Below are 6,807 nucleotides of genomic sequence, written 5' to 3' on the forward strand. Positions count from 1 at the left end.
CCCCCCTCCCCCACCCCAAGCAAAGGAAGGGCGTGTCCCTGCCATTACTTGACTGCGATTTCCGTGACCATGCCTTCAAGCCGGCAAACTGCCAAGCACCTACAGGTGCTGGTCATGTAATTAGAATATCATCAAAAAGTTGATTTCTTTCACTAATTCCATTCAAAAAGTCAAACTTGTATATTATATTCATTCATTACACACAGACTGATGTATTTCAAATGTTTATTTCTTTTAATTTTGATGATTATAACTGACAACTAAGGAAAATCCCAAATGCAGTATCTCAGAAAATGTAGAATATTACTTAAGACCAATACAAAGAAAGGATTTTTAGAAACCTTGGCCAACTGAAAAGTATGAACATGAAAAGTATGAGCATGTGCAGCACTCAGTACTTAGTTGGGGCTCCTTTTGCCTGAATTACTGCAGCAGTGCGGCGTGGCATGGAGTCCGTCGGTCTGTGGCACTGCTCAGGTGTTATGAGAGCCCAGGTTGCTCTGACAGTGGCCTTCAGCTCTTCTGCATTGTTGGGTCTGGCGTATCGCGCATCTTCCTCTTCACAATACCCCATAGATTTTCTATGGGGTTAAGGTCAGGCGAGTTTGCTGGCCAGTTAAGAACAGGGATAGCATGGTCCTTAAACCAGGTACTGGTAGCTTTGGCACTGTGTGCAGGTGCCAAGTCCTGTTGGAAAATGAAATCTCCATAAAGTTGGTCAGCAGCAGGAAGCATGAAGTGCTCTAAAACTTCCTGGCATACGGCTGCGTTGACCTTGGACCTCAGAAAACACAGTGGACCAACACCAGCAGATGACATGGCACCCCAAACCATCACTGACTGTGGAAACTTTACACTGGACCTCAAGCAACGTGGATTGTGTGCCTCTCCTCTCTTCCTCCAGACTCTGGGACCCTGATTTGCAAAGGAAATGCAAAATGTACTTTCATCAGAGAACATAACTTTGGACCACTCAGCAGCAGCAGCAGCAGTCCAGTCCTTTTTGTCGAGACGCTTCTGACGCTGTCTGTTGGTCAAGAGTGGCTTGACACAAGGAATGCGACAGCTGAAACCCATGTCTTGCATACGTCTGTGCGTAGTGGTTCTCGAAGCACTGACTCCAGCGGCAGTCCACTCTTTGTGAACCTCCGCCACATTTTTGAATGGGTTTTGTTTCACAATCCTCTCCGGGGTGCGGTTATCCCTATTGCTTGTACACTTTTTTTTTTTTTTTTTTTCCTCTACCACATCTTTTCCTTCCCTTCGCCTCTCTATTAATGTGCTTGGACACAGAGCTCTGTGAACAGCCAGCCTCTTTTGCAACGACCTTTTGTGTCTTGGCCTCCTTGTGCAAGGTGTCAAGTGGTCGTCTTTTGGACAACTGTCAAGTCAGCAGTCTTCCCCATGACTGTGTAGCCTACAGAACTAGACTGAGAGACCATTTAAAGGCCTTTGCGGGTGTTTTGAGTTAATTAGCTGATTAGAGTGTGGCACCAGGTGTCTTCAATATTGAACCTTTTCACAATATTCAAATTTTCTGAGATAGTGAATTTGGGATTTTCCTTAGTTTGTCAGTTATAATCATCAAAATTAAGAGAAATAAAAATTTGAAATATATCAGTCTGTGTGTAATGAATGAATATGATGATATACAAGTTTGACTTTTTAAAAGGAATTAGTGAAATAAATCAACTTTTTGATGACATTCTAATTATATGACCAGCACCTGTACACGAGCTGCGGCCCTTTAGACCAGTGGTTCCCATCAGTCGGGCGTGTTTGATTAGACGTCTCCCTAATCAAACACACCTGATTCAACTCATCAGCTCCTTAGTAAAGACTCCAAGACCTCAGACGGGCGCATCAGACGAGAGTGACATCCAAGACGTGCAGTGCTGGTTTGGGAACCGCTGCTTTGGAACAACGGCGACCGTTTCATAAGGGTACGAGACGGTGCCGCCCTGCCAGCCGCCCCACCGCAGGTATGTAGAGACTCCTCGTGAAGCTCCAGTGACATTCCCTCTGCTATTAAGCCACAACAACATGCAGTCCCCCAAAAGGGGAAGCACACCGTTCCTGGAGACACTGCAATACCAGGTCGATGCGTGGAGTGGACGGAGCAAGCCCCGGTTCCGGCTCCATGAGCCAAAAATCCATTTAATATGTAGTCCCCAGATAGGGGACGTATCAGATATTAAACTGATAAAAACAGATTTTTCTTTTAAAAAATTTTATTGTCACCATTTTTCATTTTTTCCATTTGCATTTATACTTTTGTGCACACATTTTTCTTGTCAAGCACACATTAAAACAAGCAATTAAATATAAATACACATGGTTAAATAAAAGGAATACAATCTTTGTTAAAAATCAAATGATTAAAACCATTGTGTTTTACATGTTTTTAAAAGTCCATGTTTGTTGTGTGTTTAAAAGGTGTGAACGATTTCAAAAGTAAAATACAAAAAACAAGCATCATATTTCTGCCCATAAAACCAATTCCATTGATAAAACACAATAAAAAAACAATTAAAATTCCTCTGTTGTGCAAAACCGAGGGTGAGTCCTTATCAAATTATTCTTCACCTCACTCTCCAGAACAGGCACGTGAGATGCCACTTCATGGGCTCAGTGGAGATCCCCTCTCCTCCGGCCCGCTGGCCCGCTGTTCCCGTAGCCAGATTGGTGAGGGTGCATCTACGGGCGGCCAGGGCTGTTGGCGGCCGGGACCCTCTCCGTGCGACCCCGGCCCCCCCGTCCGAATATCGTCGTCCGGTACCCCTGCAGCATTGATGTTACCTTTAGCTCGCATGCATGGAGGGTTACCGTAACGCCCTTCCCTACCAGCAGGTTTCTGGTGGCCCAGATGGCATCCCAGAGCGAGGTGAATTCCTGTGCCGTCAAGTCCTTCAAGCCCCGGCCCACCCCAAGGATGGCGAGCTGGTACCCGAACTGGGCCCCACCCGCTGGTAGGCACGGGAAATACAGGGGGCCGGTTTGGCCCACAGGTCCCGCGCAGCGCCGCACTCCCAGAGCAGGTGGTGGACGGTCTCCGGGGAATTGCAGCCGGACCGAGGGCAGATGGGGTTTTTGGCCATGCCTCTGGAGTGCATAACCGCCCTGACCGGGAGGATCTCATGAGCCACCATCCACGATAAGTCCTTGTGCCTGTTCTGGAGAGCGGGGTGAGCAGCGTTCCTCCAAACTTGTTTGGCCTCACGTAATGTGAGGCCTGGAACTGGACTCACCGGTTCCCGGTCCTGCACAAGAGAGACGAGATGCTTGTGATTAGTTAAAATGGTGACATCTTCACTTTCTAAAAAGTATTTCTTTAAAAACTTTTTTATAAAACTGTACTCTTTAGGCAAGTTAAAAGACACTGGGGTTTTCAAGTCCACTGGTAAAATTTTCAATGTTCTTAGGTAAGACCCCATCCAAAATCGCGCCATTGCAGCCGTCTTGTTTTCTTTGGATGGGGTCATGGCATAACTAATGTGCAGGGCGGTGAAGCGGCTGCCTAAAAACAGGTGGGGGTCTGGGAGGCCTTTTCCACCATTCTCCGGCCTTTTCTTCACAATCTCCCTCTTCAGGCGCTCCCACTTAGACCCCCACAGGAAATAAAACACCGCCCTCTCCAACTCCGCAAGGAATCGCCGAGGGGGACTAAAAACAGAACAGACAAGTAAAATTAGAGGTAAAATCACAGATTTAAAAATTAAAACCTTGCCCTCAAACGTCAACTGTCTTAGTCCCCAAAACCCCAGTCTTTGCCTAACTTTCCCTAACATGTCAGTCCAGTTTCCCCGTCCTCCACCCTCGCTGTCAAATTTTACTCCTAAAACTTTAAACTCGTTGTCTTTAAAAGTCAAGTCGAGTTCACCTGTGTCTATGTCTCCCCACGGCCCGAAGAGCTGGGCCTCGGACTTATTCCTGTTAAGCTTAGCGCCCGAGGCCCGACCGTACCAGTCAGTCAAGTCCAAAGCTCTTCGTATGGATAAAACGTCCGTGGCTAAAAGAGTTACGTCGTCCATGTATAAAACACAGGTCGCCGTCAGTCCACCCGTCCCAGGAACGTTTAGTCCTTTGATCCATTTGTCCCTTCTCAAGATCTGTGCCAGTGGCTCAATGCAAGCCACGTACAGAAGAGGAGATAAAGGACACCCCTGACGAACACCACTGCAGATATTTACTGCCTTGGATAAATGCCCATTTACTAGAATTTTGCTGACTAGGCCTTTGTACAGCAGTTCCACCCAAGCTATAAACCTCTCCGGAAACCCCATTTTTTGCAGTACCAAAAAGAGGTACTGGTGCGAGACTCGGTCAAATGCTTTTTCAAAGTCTAAATTTAGGACTACTAGCCAAATATTTCTGTCTCTCGCGTAACAGATGGTGTCTCTAATCAGTACTAGGCTGTCTGTTATTTTTCTTCCGGGCACAGCACAAGCTTGATCTGGGTGAATCACGTCCTCTAAAACAGTCGACATCCGTGTTGCTAAAATTTTGCTAAAAAGCTTACAGTCAAAGTTTAAAAGTGTTATCGGTCTCCAGTTTTTCAAGTCAGTCCGGTCACCTTTTTTATGAAGCAAAGAAACTATCCCTATTCTAAAACTGTCTGGGAGTCCGTCAATGGTCTCAAAGTCTTTAAAAATGTTTAAAAGTTCTTGAGCTAAAATGTCCCAAAATGTAAGATAAAACTCCAGGGGGAGTCCATCTGCTCCTGGGGACCTCCCCCTCTTAAAACCTTTGATTGCTTTTTGGAGTTCTAAAACAGTAAAATCTTGGGCTAAAAGCTCATTTTGGCTTTTGACTCTCTTGTTTATAAAATCTAAAACTTCTTTTAAGGTATCATTGTGTACTTCTTTAAAACGGTATAACTCTTCGTAAAAGCTTTCCACCCCATTTAAAATCCCTTCTGTTGTTGTCGCTTCCCTCCCTCCATCTTTTAAGCTATTTATAGTCCCTCCCCTTGTTATTATCTTTTTAAAAAAATACCTTGTACATTTTTCACCCTCTTCTAGTTCTCTCTCTTTACTTCTTAAAATGACCCCTTTGCTCTGAAGACTGGCTAAGGCCAACATTTCTTTTTTAACTTCTTGAATTTCATTGCTAAAATCAAAACCATTGTTTAAAAGATTAAAATACTTTTGTAGTCTCTTTTGCAGCCCCATCATGCATCGTTTTTCCCTATTCTTCTTGTCTCTCCCTACCTTCATAAAAAACTGTCTTGTCCGATCTTTAACCATCTCCCACCACTGTGCTCGTGTATCGTAAAAGTCTTGGAGGGTCTGCCATTGGCTGAACTGCTCCCTATACTCACTGACTACCTCCTCATCCTCTAAAAGGGAACAGTTCAGCTTCCACAGCCCTCCCCCTACTGTTACACCCATGGGCAGTGACAGGGTGCAAGAAACCATCAAGTGATCTGAAAAAAAGAGTGGTGTCAATATAGCATCAGTTGGCGGGCAGTCTCTTGTAAATAGGTAGTCAATTCGAGAGGCTTTGGTACCATCACCACTGAACCAGGTGAAGCCCTCCTCTCTTTGATGCATTTTTTTAAAACGGTCAACTAACCTAAAATCTCTAATTAAACTCTGTAATAAAACCGATGTCTTATCAACCTTAAAATCTTCTCCTACCCTCTTCCTATCTTTTTTTGATAAAACACAGTTAAAATCCCCAGCCACTACTAGGGGAGCCCTGCCTAACATGTGGGGCTGCAAGTCTTCTAAAAGCTCATACCTGTCATTTTTTCCTGTAAAACCATACACATTAAGAACCTTAAAATCTCTCCCTAAAAAAGTCAGGTTTGCTAAAAGGGCCCGCCCTTCCCTCACCACCGTGCTGCCCTTCACCAAGATATTTGGATTTTTAATTAAAATAGCAACACCATCATTTTTATTTTGGTTTGATCCGCTCCATATGGAGGAAGCGGGAGACCATAGCTCCTCCATCTTGGTGTACCTGTTTAAAAAGGGCAGAGCACACTCTTGCAGTAAAAACAAATCTGACTCAAAAGATTTTAAAAAGGATAAAATGCTCTGTGCTCGCATGGTGGACCTCACACTTCTTACATTTATGGTTGAGAGTGTGAGTGTCATGATAAGAACAGTTAAAAAGGACAAGTATGACATTTTAGAAGACATAATAAATAACTACAATTTCAATTTAAAAAAATATCTTTATCCTGTGAAACCAGTTTTTCCCTTACTTCCACATTGGGGGAATCCGGGGATTGAAGCCGTTTCCCCCTGAGCTAGCTCTAGGGGTTGATGTTTGGAGTTCTATTGACAAAAAGGATACTTCGTTTGGGGAATCGAGTGGGAAAAGCCGGTTCAGATCCTCTGATGAGGAGGAGTCTGACTGCCACCCCACCCGATCCCTTTTCTCACTTTTCTCAATGGGGGATCGGGCATTCCTTTTTTTACCTCTCAACATAACTCCTGGAAAATCATTACTTACCTCAATCTTTTGTTCCTCCTCCACTACCTTTTCCTGTTCACTATCACCATCCTTTTTCTGTTCATCTGACTCGGTTTCTTCATCCATTAATGATTGGTGGAGCTCCATCTCCTCATTTTCATCCGCTCCAGTTGTTTGGTTTGGTGGGAAAAAAGAAGTTTGCTCCGCCCCTTCTCTCCTTGGCTCCGCCCTCTCCTTACCTCTGTCATCTGCTTTCTCTCCACCAACCACAGGTTTTGGCGGGAGATTTGAATTTGGCTCCGCCTCCTCGTTATCTTGTTGCACTCTCTCCTCAACCGCCATTTTGTGTGCTTTGACTTTGTTGGCGAACGATTTGGGGCAATC

General features: G+C 44.7%; 2 protein-coding genes and 1 pseudogene across 2 annotated transcripts in view; 2 read left to right on the plus strand and 1 right to left on the minus strand.

Annotated features, from left to right (window-relative positions):
* LOC125263588 overlaps positions 1–6,807 on the plus strand; it is a 378,279-nt gene that overhangs the window by 243,628 nt on the left and 127,844 nt on the right. The gene's annotated exons all lie outside the window — the stretch shown is intronic.
* Positions 1–6,807, plus strand: part of LOC125263570 (SLAM family member 5-like) — a 148,288-nt gene that overhangs the window by 127,045 nt on the left and 14,436 nt on the right. The gene's annotated exons all lie outside the window — the stretch shown is intronic.
* On the minus strand, positions 2,061–2,235 carry LOC125263857 (annotated as a pseudogene).

Source organism: Megalobrama amblycephala, linkage group LG2 (genome assembly GCF_018812025.1).
Source record: "Megalobrama amblycephala isolate DHTTF-2021 linkage group LG2, ASM1881202v1, whole genome shotgun sequence".
Classification (NCBI taxonomy): domain Eukaryota; kingdom Metazoa; phylum Chordata; class Actinopteri; order Cypriniformes; family Xenocyprididae; genus Megalobrama; species Megalobrama amblycephala.